The 19873-nt window shown below is 37.5% G+C and overlaps 1 long non-coding RNA gene across 1 annotated transcript in view; it reads right to left on the minus strand.

Moving 5' to 3' along the window:
* Window positions 1-120: 120 nt before the first annotated feature.
* Window positions 121-19873, minus strand: part of LOC117321373 — a 34001-nt gene continuing 14248 nt past the window's right edge. Inside the window, exons 2-3 of the long non-coding RNA XR_004531339.1 lie at window positions 4635-4837; window positions 121-341 (exon numbers count right to left, since the gene is read on the minus strand). This is a non-coding gene — a long non-coding RNA (uncharacterized LOC117321373). The remainder of the gene's footprint in view (window positions 342-4634; window positions 4838-19873) is intronic.

The raw sequence follows: 19873 nt of genomic DNA on the forward strand, positions 1-19873 counted from the left end.
ATTTATATCACACTGTCCTGAATAAAACAATATACTTACATTTAATTTTAAATACATGGCGAAGGGTGGAGGGTACTTGGGAGGAAGGATATGGAATTTTCACAAGTTTTTTTAGGGGAATGGGTCATTTTAACGGATCCTGTTTCTATTGTAGGAAAATCCCTGATAGGTGAAAGACAAATGTGTTACTACCGCCATCCGATCGCGACCATCCCATATATTATAATACAATATTCCCCGTCACCAACTTACCTAGAGCCAGGAATTTGATGAGGTAATCATACTCCGAAGCATTTGCGGTACCGGAGTGGGTGGGTGTGGAGTCCCCCATCTGTGGATACCTAGCAACAGAAAACAGAGTCGTAACCAAGGTGTACTGTATGTATATTATTATCTCCCTTGAATATTAAGAGAAAATCATTATTGTTTGTAAGAACAGAATGTTATAATCTCCTCCCTGACTTCATCATGAGGATAAAATGATAAAATTGTTTAAGAATTTGCACTGGTATATATGAAAATAAATCTTCTGTGAGCAAAATCTTCTCAAATTGCTGAATTATAAGAGACAATATGATGATGATTCTTGTAATTTTAAAAAATAAGAAAACCAGAAATATATCCACATCTATTTCCAGGCCTAAAATTAACTACCTGTAAAAAAATCTCTGTACAAGAAACAATGGATACAGCTTGGCTTGGCCTAAGAGTTGTATATGTCGAGGATAGTCTTATTACATACTAAGATGCAAGAAACACAGAGATCAAATGGCTTGGCCTTAGATTGTTATAATGTCATTTAGTATGAAAAGTCTGATTGAATACTAAAGGTACAAGAAACACAGAGATAAGATGGCTTGGCCTTAGATTGTAGTCACTACTGTACAGTGCCAAGCTAGGATAGTCTCATTAAAATACTAATAAACAAGAAACACTGGGCTCTGTAATGGCTTGGCCTTATATTTTACTACTGTAGTCTGTATATATAGTGCTGAGCTAGAAAAGTCTGATTTAATACTAAAATCAATCAGAGTACGTACAGTAGTCCATGTTTCAAACCCTCAAAATTAATCAGATTTAAAATGCTCCAAAATCAATTTTACAGAGCTTTGTTCTTTTCGGTTGGGTGAAAGTTAATACAATTTCAAACTCAATAGAAATAAACAATACATTTATAATAGAAATAGACGATAGAAACAGACTATAGAATTAGACTATTATAGAAAGAGATACTAGAAACAGACTATAGAAATTAGACAATAGATAAAGATATTAGAAACAGACTATAGAATTAGACTATTATAGAAAGAGATACTAGAAACAGACTATAGAAGTTAGACAATAGATAAAGATATTAGAAACAGACTATAGAATTAGACTATTATAGAAAGAGATACTAGAAACAGACTATAGAAATTAGACAATAGATAAAGATATTAGAAACAGACTATAGAAATTAGATGATAGAGTGTAGAGTTAACATATGAAAATTCCTGTTTTTTGAAAATATTCAAGTTTCTGTATAAAAACAATCAGCCATAATACCAAACAAACTGATTTAATTTCCTTGTCATCAGGGACAAATAGGCCCTGATGCAGATCCAACCAAATCTTTGAACATTCCGTCCTGGTAAAGGTACAGTTATACCTGAGAGATCAGAGCGGAGGATGCCCTGATACAGATCCAACCAAATCTTTGAACATTCCGTCCTGGTAAAGGTACAGTTATACCTGAGAGATCAGAGCGGAGGATGAAGCTGACATCATCATCAATTGACTAGCAGCCTTTGTATCGCTCACATCAAAGCATACCTCTGAATGTAAATTGCTTCGACAAGAGCGCTTCAAGTCATCTCAGCCATAAACACTGACATTACAACTATAGATTGTATATATATGTTGTATTTATGCCATAAGCCGGTATCATGATTAGCGTGAATTCATGATCATTCTGAATTTTTTCTTTTTTTTTTCAGCTACATTAAAGTTTAATGTACCGTATTTATTCTAATAAACGCCCCCCCCCCCCTTTTTTGGAAAGAAAAATTCCTCAATTCGAGAAAAAGAACTTATTGTGGCACAGTTATATCATCCACGTGTGTCCAGAGGTAATTATATAAAGGATATCCAACATAAAACTAACACAAACCACAAAACAAAGTTTCAGTAACTATATACACAGTACCACTATATGTTTCATGGTGTGAAATGGGTACATACAACAGATCTCACAACTTACCGACTCTGAAATTTTGATCTCCATTAAAGGCCCCCCCCTTGGAAAAAATTATTAGAATAAATACGGTATATACCGGTACCTGTATTCAATTTCCAGTTTCCTAATTAGAATCCTGTATGAATAAAAGTAATTTTGTTTTCTTATTGCATCAATAATGATAATTTTCATGTCAATTTCATCACTTACACATATGTACAGTGTTCAATATCAAGCTTGATAATTCAAATATAAAATAATATATAGATGCAAGATCTTTTTCATCGATGGCTTTATTTGATTTCAGTCCAATAAGATTTTGATTAATGACAGGTGTATCACGTTAAACATTAATAAAATTTAGGCAAAAAATATATCTCTAATTAGATGAATTTTTTTATTTAAAAATTACTAAATAAGATTATCAATAGAATGGAAATCAAAATGTCACAATTGTCAAAATATTAGTCACATGAGTGAAATATATTTGGTACTACTCAAGAGACACTTGTTAGATATTCTGTTTATCACATTTTTATAGCAAAATTATAAACTGGGTCAGCTTTTAATTTTCCCAAATGTTGTTTGGAAACAGTGCTTTGATTGGTCAAACCAGAAAAAAAATGAAGAATAATTTTCGATATTTCACGGGTAAAATGTAATAAATTATAATCTATCCTTCATCATTTAAATCTCTATACCATTGATATTCTGTAACCCTGTCTAATCTGACTAGATACTCTATACCCTTGATATTCTGTAACCCTGTCTTATCTGACTAGATACTCTGTACCCTGGATATTATGTAACCTGTCTAATCTGACTGGATACTCTGTACCCTGGATATTCTGTAACCCTGTCTAATCTGACTGGATACTCTGTACCCTGGATATTCTGTAACCCTGTCTAATCTGACTAGATAATCTGTCTCCTAGATATTCTGTAACCCTGTCTAATCTGACTGGATACTCTGTACCCTTGATATTCTGTAACCCTGTCTAATCTGACTAGATACTCTGTATCCTAGATATTCTGTAACCCTGTCTAATCTGACTGGATACTCTGTACCCTAGATATTCTGTAACCCTGTCTAATCTGACTGGATACTCTGTACTCTAGATATTCTGTAACCCTGTCTAATCTGACTGGATACACTATACCATTGATATTCTGTAACCCTGTCTAATCTGACTAGATACTCTATACCCTAGATATTCTGTAACCATGTCTAATCTGACTGGATACTCTGTACCCTAGATATTCTGTAACCCTGTCTTATCTGACTAGATACTCTGTACCCTTGATATTCTGTAACCCTGTCTAATCTGACTGGATACTCTATACCCTGGATATTCTGTAACCCTGTCTAATCTGACTGGATACTCTGTAGCCTGGATATTCTTTAACCCTGTCTAATCTGAATCACATTAAATACTCTATACCCTGGATATTCTGTAACCCTGTCTAATCTGACTAGATACTCTGTACTCTGGATATTCTGTAACCCTGTCTAATCTGACTCACATTAAATACTCTATACCCTGGATATTCTGTAATCCTGTCTAATCTGACTCATATTAAATACTCTATACTCTGGATATTCTGGAACCCTGACTAATCTGACTAGATACTCTATACCCTAGATATTCTGTAACCATGTCTAATCTGACTGGATACTCTGTACCCTAGATATTCTGTAACCCTGTCTTATCTGACTAGATACTCTGTACCCTTGATATTCTGTAACCCTGTCTAATCTGACTGGATACTCTATACCCTGGATATTCTGTAACCCTGTCTAATCTGACTGGATACTCTGTAGCCTGGATATTCTTTAACCCTGTCTAATCTGAATCACATTAAATACTCTATACCCTGGATATTCTGTAACCCTGTCTAATCTGACTAGATACTCTGTACTCTGGATATTCTGTAACCCTGTCTAATCTGACTCACATTAAATACTCTATACCCTGGATATTCTGTAACCCTGTCTAATCTGACTAGATACTCTGTACTCTGGATATTCTGTAACCCTGTCTAATCTGACTCACATTAAATACTCTATACCCTGGATATTATGTAACCCTGTCTAATCTGACTGGATACTCTGTACCCTGGATATTCTGTAACCCTGTCTAATCTGACTAGATACTCTGTACCCTGGATATTCTGTAACCCTGTCTAATCTGACTCACATTAAATACTCTATACCCTGGATATTCTGTAACCCTGTCTAATCTGACCCATATTAATCAGATCATATATCATCATCTAAAATCTCTGTACCCAGGATATTGTAGTTAATCCTTAAGATAAACTGATCACCCTACACATAAGTACTTTATCTATGTTATAGCATCAACAAACCAATTTAACACAAACCTATATATTTTGTACCTATACTTAATGTACTTACCAGGATTCTAGACAATTTTCCTCGCTCCAGTTGTCAGATCCAGACACAATTCCTCGGAATCAGAAGAGAGATTAAGATTGCAGGTTCCTTCTCCACACCTGCTGAACGTGCTCGGTGTCCAAGTCTATCTGGTAATTCTGGAGTGTCTCCTCGAGATCCACGGATACTGCTGGGATCTCCACCGTGGTCTACATGGAAATTACCTTAACAGAAACATGTCCTGAATTAGCTGCAAATCAGACCAATATAAAGGTAATATGTGTTTCTTTGGTTTTCGGAATTCCCCATGAAAGCCTATATACGGTAGCTATATACAGAAACATGGCTTGTCTTTCCTAATATTTTCCCATACAATTGACGTGTAGCTAGTGAAAGCCTACACAAACATTTAGGTCGGTCTTCACTTAAAAGTCGAAGTTAGTTGTATCTGATTTCATTGTGGCCAGCTAATTACAGCTTGATTATAAGAACCATTGAGGGAATTGCTGCAGCAATATGGGTCTCCTGTTCGACTGGCCACTAGTCTGCTACGATTCAATTCAATTATTTTTATTCCGTATGCAAATAGCATATAGGATCACAATATACATACATATGACAACATTTTACATTTGTGCAAGACGGTGGAGAACACAGCCAAATTGTAACACAAAGTATTATACATTTCAATAAAGCATGTGTTAATATTTTTTGCCATCACAAAAAGTGTATATCATATAATTACAATATTACAATTACTCAATTTCAGAGCAATAACTTCATTTTGAACATGATAAAGAATATTTATATTTATTTATTTGAGATATCAATCATACTGTATATGAAAACAACAAAAAGTTGTATAGGGTAAAAATGAAATTAGTATACATTCTGATATATTTTTCTTTTCATTTTTTATGTAACACAAAAAGTTTCATAGCTTTATATAATTGCATATTACATAAAAGCATTTGAAAAGGGTATATTAATTACATGTAGTTAAAGATTAAGACAAGCAGGTTCTTTTATTTTCTTAAAGTGAGAAAGCTCCACTCTGAGGGAACACATCAGTTGTAAAAATCACCATTAAATTTCCTGTGGTGGACCATTTAGATATACAGTGGAACTTCGTTAACTCGAACTCGGATAACTCGAATACCCCGCTTAACTCGAAGTACCTCGCCGGTCCCGGCCGAATTCTCTCTTTATTTTAGTAAAAAAAACTCGGATAATTCGAATTCGGATAACTCGAAAAACTCGGATAATACGAAGTAAAAATTTGGTCCCAACAATAAAAATCCTACTTGAAATGTTCGAATAACTCGAAGTATAATTTTCGTCGATCGGTGGCAAACGCCGACATTTTTTAAAAGCTAAATTCCGTTTGTAATACTGAACATATCGGCACTACTAACCTACATGCTATTATAAGTGTTTCATAAATTCATAAAAGAAATTGTCGGTTGAATCTTATAACAACAAGTCTTGGTGATAAAAAGTACTGCTTTACTTACATCAGGTAATTTCCCAAGGCGATCGCCGATATCAGTACATACGATAGTCAACAACTCATCTACCCGTTCGCTCAAGCGGAACTAATCTTTGACACACCGGTAGATCTACCCGGCTGATGTTTTTACAGCTGTAGAAATGACAGTCACCGGCGCCTATTAAATCTTTAAACTGCTGAAACAATAGCGTAATTACTGCCGAGGTGTTCAGAGTACAACTGTAACGGTCAGTGCTGCCTATTAAATCGGATAAAACGCCAACTCAGTTACAGTAACATTTTATACGCACATGCGCAGCCCAACTTCCGGTGCTAATACACATGGAAATGGCGTGGTTATCAATAAAAAGTAAGTAGGCCGATCAAACAGTATTTTATATATGTCCAATAAAAGGTAATGGTTATGTTACGTTTTGTATGCAATCTGTGTTAAACTTAAACGGTTTTTTGTTTTGACATTAATAACTTGTTATTTTGTCGAATTCCGTTTTATCGTTTACCTTTTGCAAACATGACTTGCATATATATCAGATCGTTATTGAAGTGACTAAGTGAAAGAAACTTTATCGTGACTGTATATCGGCAAAACTACACCAAATTACAAGTGACATAACGAAACATTACATATATATTTACATGTATTGACCAGTCTTTACACTGAACTGATGAGTGACAGAGCGGAGTTATAATGATTATATAATGTTGACAAATATTGACCAAACTTTGCACCAAAAATGACAACTCGCTTAATTCGAACACTCGGATAACTTGAAGTTTTTTCGTGGTCCCGTCGACTTCGAGTTAACGAAGTTCCACTGTAATTGAAATATTCCAAGTGTACAAGTGTTCATGGTAGGAGACTGCAGTAAATCTTATCATGATCATTCCAGATTTTCTATATTGTCTCTGTCATCGACATTACAGTCATTGTAAACATCATGATTGACCACCAACAGATGTGCTACTTTTGATAGTAGATTGGATTTCATCATGCTATCACTGACCCACAATACATATAATTTATTTGAAAAACGTGTGTGATTTTGCGTCAGACCTGAATCGCAGGCTCTGAATCAATTACCATCGACAAAGTGTAGCGGAACTGGACCAGGTTGATCAATTTGGCGACCAGGTAGCTCAACTGGTAGAGCATCTGGTTAGTGTTCGGAGGTCCCTGGTTTGAATCTTGGTCTGGCTGTGCATTTTTCCACTCCTACTACATTTGGTGCCGTGACCTGGACCGTAAAAAATACCCTGCCTGCACTGGGGCTCGAACTAACAACCTTTCAATCTCAAGGCAAACATCCTACCACTAGTCTAAAGGGAAATAACCGCTAGTCTGAGCTAGTAAGGTGACCTATACTCTCCACATCCTACCACTAGTCTAAAGGGAAATCCCCACTAGTCTGAGCTAGTAAGGTGACCTATACTCTCCACATCCTACCACTAGTCTAAAGGGAAATCCCCACTAGTCTGAGCTAGTAAGGTGACCTATACTCTCCACATCCTACCACTAGTCTAAAGGGAAATCCCCACTAGTCTGAGCTAGTAAGGTGACCTATACTCTCCACATCCTACCACTAGTCTAAAGGGAAATCCCCACTAGTCTGAGCTAGTAAGGTGACCTATACTCTCCACATCCTACCACTAGTCTAAAGGGAAATCCCCACTAGTCTGAGCTAGTAAGGTGACCTTATACTCTACACATCCTACCACTAGTCTAAAGGGAAATAACCGCTAGTCTGAGCTAGTAAGGTGACCTATACTCTCCACACCTTACCATTAGTCTAAAGGGAAATAACCACTAGTCTGAGCTAGTAAGGTGACCTATACTCTCCACATCCTACCACTAGTCTAAAGGGAAATCCCCACTAGTCTGAGCTAGTAAGGTGACCTATACTCTCCACATCCTACCACTAGGCTAAAGGGAAATCCCCACTAGTCTGAGCTAGTAAGGTGACCTATACTCTCCACATCCTACCACTAGTCTAAAGGGAAATCCCCACTAGTCTGAGCTAGTAAGGTGACCTATACTCTCCACACCTTACCATTAGTCTAAAGGGAAATCCCCACTAGTCTGAGCTAGTAAGGTGACCTATACTCTCCACATCCTACCACTAGTCTAAAGGGAAATCCCCACTAGTCTGAGCTAGTAAGGTGACCTATACTCTCCACATCCTACCACTAGTCTAAAGGGAAATCCCCACTAGTCTGAGCTAGTAAGGTGACCTATACTCTCCACATCCTACCACTAGTCTAAAGGGAAATCCCCACTAGTCTGAGCTAGTAAGGTGACCTATACTCTCCACATCCTACCACTAGGCTAAAGGGAAATAACCGCTAGTCTGAGCTAGTAAGGTGACCTTATACATTCTAACATTGTTATCAGCCTGTTTTAGGTCTGAGCTAGTAAGGTGACCTTATACATCCTAACATTGTTATCAGCCTGTTTTAGGTCTGGACTTTGTCCGATACAGAGTATGTTATCAGACAACACCCAGAACACGTTCTAACATTGTTATCAGCCTGTTTTAGGTCTGGACTTTGTCCGATACAGAGTATGTTATCAGACAACACCCAGAACACATCCTAACATTATTACCAACCTGTTTTAGGTCTGGACTTTGTCCGATACAGAGTATGTTATCAGACAACACCCAGAACACATCCTAACATTGTTATCAGCCTGTTTTAGGTCTGAACTTTGTCCGATACAGAGTATGTTATCAGACAACACCCAGAACACATCCTAACATTATTACCAACCTGTTTTAGGTCTGGACTTTGTCCGATACAGAGTATGTTATCAGACAACACCCAGAACACATCCTAACATTATTACCAACCTGTTTTAGGTCTGGACTTTGTCCGATACAGAGTATGTTTTCAGACAACACCCAGAACACATCCTAACATTATTATCAGCCTGTTTTAGGTCTGGACTTTGTCCGATACAGAGTATGTTATCAGACAACACCCAGAACACATCCTAACATTGTTATCAGCCTGTTTTAGGTCTGAACTTTGTCCGATACAGAGTATGTTATCAGACAACACCCTGAACACATCCTAACGTTATTACCAACCTGTTTTAGGTCTGGACTTTCAATAAAAACACCTCAAGATCAATGAAGCAGCTGCATGTAAATTAACATCTTTTGACATTTTCTAAAAAATCGCTTAACACTCAGTTTATTTTAGGAAACACTCCATGGCAGATTCTTTACAGTTCAATATATACTCTAACAGGAATAACATCATGAGAACGTACCGGTAACTTAGACATTTTATATACCTCCAGTGTTTCTCATTCTCATATGTTAGGGTCCTGGTGGTTCACAATTTATGCACTTGAGCATTGCATTTAAAGTCTTCTGCTCAGGAAAGATGCAGAATTACTTCTTTTTTTAAAGTGTATTGAATTGGCATACTATGATTTAATTCAATTGGTGGATCTTTGGGTTTAAATTGTCCATCACATTTCCAGGTAAACTGTGGCCAGATCATGATATTCTGCAAGAATTCCCATAAACTAATTTCCCACCTACATGTATTTAGACCTAAATGTTTTACTTCACCTGTGCACTTGTTTATAAACAAAGGGATAATGTTTTAATGACAGTCAGAAACTAACAATAGGCTTTGATAACTATAACACTGTTACGGCCGATTCGTCACACTCGGTCAATTAGGCCGAGATCAATAATCATCATGTTTTGCAATTTATATTTTTTGTAATTGGTTACTATGGTATTCACAGGTCTGGAAAACAAAGAAAAATAAGTTTCCTTATCCTTCAGAGCTGTATCAAAATTGCAAATGTTTTACAGATTACAAATATATATAATTTATTAATGGTAATATGTAGGGTTAACTGGCAATGTTTACATATCTAAAACATGTGTCATATATTTTTATGTTACACTGCTACCCTAAAGTATCAAAGAGAACCAGATATTACTTATTGATTGCCAATTGAAATCTGTGTGATATTACACTTATTGATTGCCAATTGAAATCTGTGTGATATTACACTTATTGCTTGTCAATTGAAATCTGTGTGATATTACACTTATTGCTTGTCAATTGAAATCTGTGTGATATTACACTTATTGCTTGTCAATTGAAATCTGTGTGATATTACACTTATTGCTTGTCAATTGAAATCTGTGTGATATTACACTTATTGCTTGTCAATTGAAATCTGTGTGATATTACACTTATTGCTTGTCAATTGAAATCTGTGTGATATTACAATTATTGCTTGTCAATTGAAATCTGTGATATTACACTTATTGATTGCCAATTGAAATCTGTGTGATATTACACTTATTGCTTGTCAATTGAAATCTGTGTGATATTACAATTATTGCTTGTCAATTGAAATCTGTGATATTACACTTATTGATTGCCAATTGAAATCTGTGTGATATTACACTTATTGCTTGTCAATTGAAATCTGTGTGATATTACACTTATTGCTTGTCAATTGAAATCTGTGTGATATTACACTTATTGCTTGTCAATTGAAATCTGTGTGATATTACAATTATTGCTTGTCAATTGAAATCTGTGATATTACACTTATTGATTGCCAATTGAAATCTGTGTGATATTACACTTATTGCTTGTCAATTGAAATCTGTGATATTACACTTATTGCTTGTCAATTGAAATCTGTGTGATATTACACTTATTGCTTGTCAATTGAAATCTGTGTGATATTACAATTATTGCTTGTCAATTGAAATCTGTGATATTACACTTATTGATTGCCAATTGAAATCTGTGTGATATTACACTTATTGCTTGTCAATTGAAATCTGTGTGATATTACACTTATTGCTTGTCAATTGAAATCTGTGTGATATTACACTTATTGCTTGTCAATTGAAATCTGTGTGTCTAAAAACAGTAAATGATACATGATCGAGCGTCAATTAACCCATGAGGTGACTTTCCAATGTCTTGATCAATAAACTAAATATAATCAACGAGAGAATATATGAACCTCCCCTCACTCAAATAACTCATCGTCTTTAATTTTAATTTAAATTTTTTGTTTTTTTAAATTTTATTATCTTTTCATGTCAAACAGGTGTTTTCGGCCATAAAAAATAAATTTTATCATATTACAAAATAACAGATAAATCAAAGGAAGAAAGTGTGTAGTTTGCTACCTTTTTATGAAGAAATTATTTGATCCCACCCTGAACTCATCAGGATTTATCATAGAAATAAACATTAGCGAATTCCCCAAAGAGTTCCGAATGATTTGGTTCACGATCTCAGTGAGGACTAGGGGAGATGGCTATGATTGCAAATCACAGCACATCAAAATTGCATTATCTGCAGGCTACGCAGGAAATTACAGTAATAAGCATGTCAATATATATAATAATCACTGACGGACTACCAGGATACATTAGAGATCTACACCTATTAATTATCAACCACCGGCGTCATCAATTATTCAAATTTTGAAAAAATCAATTTATTTAATAACTTAGCTCAGTTTTATTGTATAGAATTAATGTTTAAATATTTATGATATCACCGCCACCTTACCATATTAGTTTATCAGAGACTGGGGATATTCAAACCTCAGACAACTATTCTCATCACATCAGTCATATATACTCAGTATACGTATGTAACTCAGTAATAAGATTACCTGGGATGATATCTATAGGTTAGAATGTCAGTCCTGTTTTTCAGCCATGAACTTTGACCTTAGAATTCAAGTCTATACCATTACCTTCATATCTAGTGAATCTCTACCCCTGTCTCTTTAACTGTCAAAGTTGAAACTCAGAGAATGAAAAAAAAAATAATAAAAAATTTATACTTATTTAAAAAAACGTTTTTCCTGGGATGCACATTCAAAAATTTGGATACTCCTTTGGAAATATCAAAGGAAGTATTTCAAGCAAAACAAATAAATTATATTCAGATAAAAATGGTGTTATGCAAAGGTGGCAGTAGATTCAGGTGGCGATAGGTCAAGGGTACATTGTATATTATATAATAGAGTCTTTTTATAAAATCCATCTAATAATACTAACAAACTCATTATTTACAGACTGAATACTATTACAGTTTGTATTTATGTTCATCACAACATTAAACACAGGTAAATATATTGAGAATCAGAGAGAGGACAACATCACATAAATAGTATCTGAATTTACTGCACGTCACAATGATACAGACGTCGACAGGACAACATCACAGTAGCTATACCTTGACTTACTGCACGCCACAATGATACAGAGGACAACGATTCACAGTAGCTGTACCTTGACTTACAGCACGCCACAATGACACAGAGGACAACATCACAGTAGCTGTACCTCGACTTACCGCACGCCACAATGATACAGAGAGGATGACATCACAGTAGCTGTACCTCGACTTACAGCACGCCACAATGATACAGACAGGACAACATCACAGTAGCTGTACCTCGACTTACAGCACGCCACAATGATACAGAGAGGATGTCATCACAGTAGCTGTACCTCGACTTACCGCACGCCACAATGACACAGAGAGGATGACATCACAGTAGCTGTACCTCGACTTACAGCACGCCACAATGATACAGAGAGGATGACATCACAGTAGCTGTACCTCGACTTACAGCACGCCACAATGATACAGACAGGACAACATCACAGTATCTGTACCTCAACTTACAGCACGCCACAATGATACAGACAGGACAACATCACAGTAGCTGTACCTCGACTTACAGCACGCCACAATGATACAGAGGACGACATCACAGTAGCTGTACCTCGACTTACAGCACGCCACAATGATACAGACAGGACAACATCACAGTAGCTGTACCGTGACTTACTGCACGCCACAATGATACAGACAGGACAACATCACAGTAGCTGTACCGTGACTTACTGCACGCCACAATGATACAGACAGGACAACATCACAGTAGCTGTACCGTGACTTACAGCACGCCACAATGATACAGACAGGACAACATCTCAGTATCTGTACCTCGACTTACAGCACGCCACAATGACACAGAGAGGACGACATCACAGTAGCTGTACCTCGACTTACAGCACGCCACAATGACACAGAGAGGACGACATCACAGTAGCTGTACCTCGACTTACAGCACGCCACAATGACACAGAGAGGACAACATCACAGTAGCTGTACCTCGACTTACAGCTCGCCACAATGATACAGAGAGGACGACATCACAGTAGCTGTACCTCGACTTACAGCACGCCACAATGACACAGAGGACGACATCACAGTAGCTGTACCTCGACTTACTGCACGCCACAATGACACAGAGGACGACATCACAGTAGCTGTACCTCGACTTACAGCACACCACAATGATACAGAGGACAACATCACAGTAGCTGTACCTCGACTTACAGCAAGCCACAATGATACAGAGAGGATGACATCACAGTAGCTGTACCTCGACTTACAGCACGCCACAATGACACAGAGAGGACGACATCACAGTATCTGTACCTCGACTTGCAGCACGCCACAATGATACAGATAGGACATCACAGTAGCTGTACCTCGACTTACAGCACACCACAATGATACAGACAGGACAACATCTCAGTATCTGTACCTCGACTTACAGCACGCCACAATGACACAGAGAGGACGACATCACAGTAGCTGTACCTCGACTTACAGCACGCCACAATGACACAGAGAGGACGACATCACAGTAGCTGTACCTCGACTTACAGCACGCCACAATGACACAGAGAGGACAACATCACAGTAGCTGTACCTCGACTTACAGCACGCCACAATGATACAGAGAGGACGACATCACAGTAGCTGTACCTCGACTTACAGCACGCCACAATGACACAGAGGACGACATCACAGTAGCTGTACCTCGACTTACTGCACGCCACAATGACACAGAGGACGACATCACAGTAGCTGTACCTCGACTTACAGCACACCACAATGATACAGAGGACAACATCACAGTAGCTGTACCTCGACTTACAGCAAGCCACAATGATACAGAGAGGATGACATCACAGTAGCTGTACCTCGACTTACAGCACGCCACAATGACACAGAGAGGACGACATCACATAAATAGTATCTGAATTTACTGCACGTCACAATGATACAGACGTCGACAGGACAACATCACAGTAGCTATACCTTGACTTACTGCACGCCACAATGATACAGAGGACGACATCACAGTAGCTGTACCTTGACTTACAGCACGCCACAATGACACAGAGGACAACATCACAGTAGCTGTACCTCGACTTACCGCACGCCACAATGATACAGAGAGGATGACATCACAGTAGCTGTACCTCGACTTACAGCACACCACAATGATACAGACAGGACAACATCACAGTAGCTGTACCTCGACTTACAGCACGCCACAATGATACAGAGAGGACGACATCACAGTAGCTGTACCTCGACTTACAGCACGCCACAATGATACAGAGAGGACGACATCACAGTAGCTGTACCTCGACTTGCAGCACGCCACAATGATACAGAGAGGACGACATCACAGTATCTGTACCTCGACTTGCAGCACGCCACAATGATACAGATAGGACATCACAGTAGCTGTACCTCGACTTACAGCACACCACAATGATACAGACAGGACAACATCACAGTAGCTGTACCTCGACTTACAGCACGCCACAATGATACAGAGAGGACAACATCACAGTAGCTGTACCTCGACTTACAGCACGCCACAATGATACAGAGAGGACGACATCACAGTAGCTGTACCTCGACTTACAGCACGCCACAATGATACAGAGAGGACGACATCACAGTATCTGTACCTCGACTTGCAGCACGCCACAATGATACAGATAGGACATCACAGTAGCTGTACCTCGACTTACGGCACACCACAATGATACAGACTGATTTAAGGACCAGAGTAAATGTTTCATAATTACATCCATAATTTCAATTCATAATGTAATGCCTAATAATGGACCGATGAACACCATCAATACAGTACATGCACACAGACCAGAATGTCAAGATTAATGTTCAACAGAACAACAATTATGGATTTCAGTTTCTCTATTTGTATCAAACTTTTGGACAATATTTAGAAACTAGAATATATCTGTGAGACATAAATGCCCCCACTGCCTGACTTGACACCCCAAAACGGAGTTTGGTTAGGATCGCATCATGATCACCAGTTCTTGAGACTAGCTAATTACATTGCATCGGGACGGGATGGACATGGGTAATTAACAGTAAACAATATCCCCCCCACCCACCCAAATTACCTGAGGGCAAAATAATAAAATAACAATAATTTTAAGATTAAATTGTATTGGTAGTGTTCTGTTACATTGTAACATTACGGAGACTTGGGTAACAGCTGTCGCCATGTTGTACACTCACCAGCCATCTCACGATCAAGTCCTGTAGATATAACAGGTACGTAGCTACATATAGATACAAACAGGTACCGTCTTACGACAATCAATATCCCCTATCCTTGTATTTGTCATTATGACCATATTAATTACTGCAGTGTATAGAAATTTCAATTAGTCCTTTCCCGATTTCTCACATCATGATCAAGATTATCCCTGACAATTCAACTTTGTCTGACTTCATCACAAGAATTTGTATGATACATGTGCATATACTCAATTGTTATATAGTTTGATTCTATAGTGTTTTGGGGATCACAAGAAACTAAATCTAAGAAGCTGTTTGAGGTACAAATTTGACCTCTCTCTTACAATAGATATGGGTCAAGGTAATATCTTTATACAAACCAATGTTGAAGGCCAGCCAAATTATATTGATAATTCAGGGATTTGTCTGGGGGCTTTTTGGGGCCGTTAATGGGCCCCATTCCCAATTTAAATAATTTCATATTTTAGTCAAATTCCCAAAATTTGCAGTTTACTCCTGAAAAAAATCTTTCCCATTTCACCAATTTTCTTCCCAAAATAAGACAAAAAGGCCCTTTCCCCAACCTGTGAGAAAAGGCCTTGTAATTATCTAGATTTTATGCCTTTTGGTCGATCAGCTAGAAGACATTGAGTGTTTAAACAAATTTGACCCTGTGACCCTGAAAATTTGTCAAGGTCATTTTTTTTTTCAAAATTGGGGAAACATCCAAGAAATCTAAGTACCACTCAAATATCATGATTCCTGAGGCCTTTTGGTTGAGATGTTGTTTAAAGTAAAAAGGTGATAAACTACACTGATGAATGATGGCAACAGACGAAAAATTTGATTACCTGAACAACCACTTTAGAGGCCCAAAGGCCTTAACAGTCACCAGAGTTTTGAAATATATTGAATCAATTGATTTCATTGATTTTACAGAATTCAATATATTGGACCTCTGTGTCCATGAAGGTAGGTCAAGGTCATTCAATTGAACAAATCTTGAAGCCATTGACCCCAGCTTGCTAACTTGCTCAATATTGAGACCCTGGGCCTCTTCGCTATTGATAAGAAGTCAAAAACATAAACTGTTTTTGATGGAGGAATCATGGTACTTTGGACAAAGAGTGAACATAAAAATGGTCATTTTTATCTCTAAGCAATGACAAGGTGACTTTAAAACTAAAAATATTTTTTTCATCAAACCTGCAGTCATGGGATTTTCCTTAACTTAAGAAAGAACTTCCTTCTAGCCTTGGAAAGCAATTAAGTATGACTAAATTTGATCGATATCATCTCTATTGTAGAACACAGAAACTTCCACATATATTTATTGAGCTCCAGACAGCCTTGACATATGTAACAGACATGGACTTAATGCTGATTAAGATCTGTGGTTTAACCCAGAACTGTGTAAGTGGTTCTCAGAGATTCTCCTGGTCAACACATCAACTACACACTATGATAACTTCAACGTTTCCAGTGTCACCACACCGGAATTATGTTCACTAATTATCAAACAACACTCTTTGTTCTGTTAATTATCTACACAAGCTGAAAAGGATTTTTATTTTACCAATTAAGACAATTAAGACAATTAAGAGAACTAAAAGGTCAATAATGATGGGGCAAATAAAACGTACGGAGGAGAACATCACAGAAAAAATACCGTATTTGACCTAATAAGGGCGCCTGCCCTAATAAGGGCGCCCCTACCTTTTTTCAAGGAAATAAATCTTTGACTGAGTGTCAAAATGGTGTTCAAAAGTAATAATTCATGTGAAATATTTTGCTACTTTATGTGTTCAATTTTCTTCAGCAAATTAAGTAACTGGAATACATGTTTTCGCCACATTTTGTGTATTCCTACAGGCTACAGATGACATGTCAGTGCAAAGAGCACCCAAAACTAAACACACATACACATACTAACTTACCATCTTTATTTGAAGATAAAGTAAAGACTTCATTCTTGTTGATAAAAACTTTTGTTCAGAACAGAAAGCTAGTAAAAGACATTGTTAATCAATTATTAGGTCAAAGAAAACGATGTCTGATATGATCTGGGAAATCACCTGTGTCTATTAATAGAACACAAAAGAGTTCCATTTGAACATAAATGGTGGAACACACGTTCTCTGGTCTAAAGATCAGCTGGCATGGTTTACAAGTTTACAGGAGTATTCAAGTGATGTTTAACCTTAATATATGATAATGAATAGATATCTTCATCTGGAATATTTTTATGACTGAATATTTTACCGTTTCTACAACCTTGGGTATTCTGCTATAAGGTATAGTCTGTTTCATAAAACTTCAGAATAACTAATCTTAATAAGGGCGCCCCCACTGTCAATTACCCGCGCCCTGCGCCCTTATTAGGTCAAATACGGTAGTTGGGGACGATTTTTAAACAAATTTAGGTTTGGGAGGTAATGTTGAGATAAAAAGTGAGCACATTTAGGTTTGCGGGGGCAATGTTGAGATAAAAACTGGCATGGGCACATTCAGGTTTGGGGGGCAATGTTGAGATAAAAACTGGGCACATTCAGGTTTGGGGGGCAATGTTGAGATAAAAACTGGGCACATTTAGGTTTGCGGGGGCAATGTTGAGATAAAAACTGGGCACATTTAGATTTGGGAGGTAATGTTGAGATAAAAACTGGGCACATTTAGGTTTAGGGGCCTTTAAGGGCAATGAAAAATGAATCCCAGGGTTGTCAGACATCTAGATAAGTTTAATGTGTCAAGCACCTGTGAGTGTATGTAGTCTGAGACTCAACAACAGACTCTTGTTCCAGATCGTATTGATCGAGGTTGAGTAGATTGAGAGCGTTAAATTCTGAACAAGCTGTGAGGACATCCCCTGTCAACTAATTGTCATCTTCTAACGTCAATGATGCCATTGTTTTTTGTTTCCTTCTCCACTTTGTCAGCCCCAGAGTATAACCAATTTGAATTCTCTGCCAACTATGACTGCATGCTGAAGACTTTTCCTGGATTTTTTGGATCATAGGGACATTTAGAAATTATTCTGAGACAACTCTTGTAAATCATTATCAGAATTCATTGTGAAATGCCCTGGTATTCCGAGTTGAATGACAATGGAAAGTGTGTTGTGTAAGGTGAAAACTACATTGAAACTTCAGTTTTTCAGACGACACAAGAAACATCTGAAGTGCAATTAATAACATATCATATCTGTCAGCTATTTTATATGTGCTCAAAAGAGCGAACCAAAGTTTACCACAGAAAATATCAAAACAATGAATCATCATTCTGGCATGAATTATAAAATCATGACCATGGAATGGAAAACTGTGAAGGCATTATGTTTTACAATAATACATATTGAAAGATTTTGGTTTATTTTGTTTAACGTCCTATTAACAGTCAGGGTCATTTAAGGATGTGCCAGGTTTTGGAGGTGGTCCAGGAAAGCCAGAGTACCTGGAGAATAACCACCGACCTACGGTCAGTTACCTGGCAACTACCCCACGTAGGTTTCGAACTCGCAACCCAGAGGTGGAAGGCTAGTGATAAAGTGTTGAGACACCTTAACCACTCGGCCACCGCGGCCCCAAAAAAGGAAGAAACTAATTGAAAGAGATAAAATTGAAGACAAAATGTTAACAAAAGAGTGTATGATGTAAAAGAAAGGCAGGAAGCTGAATGAAAGTAAAATAGGGAGATTCAGGCCTAACTTGATCCTCATATAAAACAAGAGGCCAGAGCAGTTTTCATTAATTATGTTCTGTTTTTCTTTAATTTCCTTCTAGTCATGAGTATTATACATAGATCTGCACACTGCATGCACAAAAAGACTCTTGCACACATTAAATACCCTTTTCTCATAGAACTGAAGTAATTTCAATTTTTATACCTGCAAGCTCAAAACAACCTTGCCGTCGGCAAAAATTATTTTCTGGCCTTATTCAGACTCAATCATCACCTAGGCTCAGATATGTCCATTTTTGCTGCGTCGGTAATCTAAGACGAAGTCATATTAAGCTACAAACAAATTTACTTTGTCCATTTTCATTCGTCACAATCCATCAGACAAATCGTAAGCCTGCTTGTAGAAGACCTATGTAATTCCCCGCGTGTAATTTCATTCCGTTATTTACATTTTTGTTGCATGTTAGGAACAATATGGAGAGTAGCCTTGTGTCCTGACCTTTTCTCGAGTCTTTCATCATCGTAATGTCTCGGGGCCAGGTTTAATGCTAGACTATTATTACAGTACTATAACACAGTGTAAACTCCCCCCATTTCACATCGTGTTGGGTCCTGATGTCGTTGATGATTA

Source organism: Pecten maximus, unplaced genomic scaffold (genome assembly GCF_902652985.1).
Source record: "Pecten maximus unplaced genomic scaffold, xPecMax1.1, whole genome shotgun sequence".
NCBI lineage: Eukaryota > Metazoa > Mollusca > Bivalvia > Pectinida > Pectinidae > Pecten > Pecten maximus.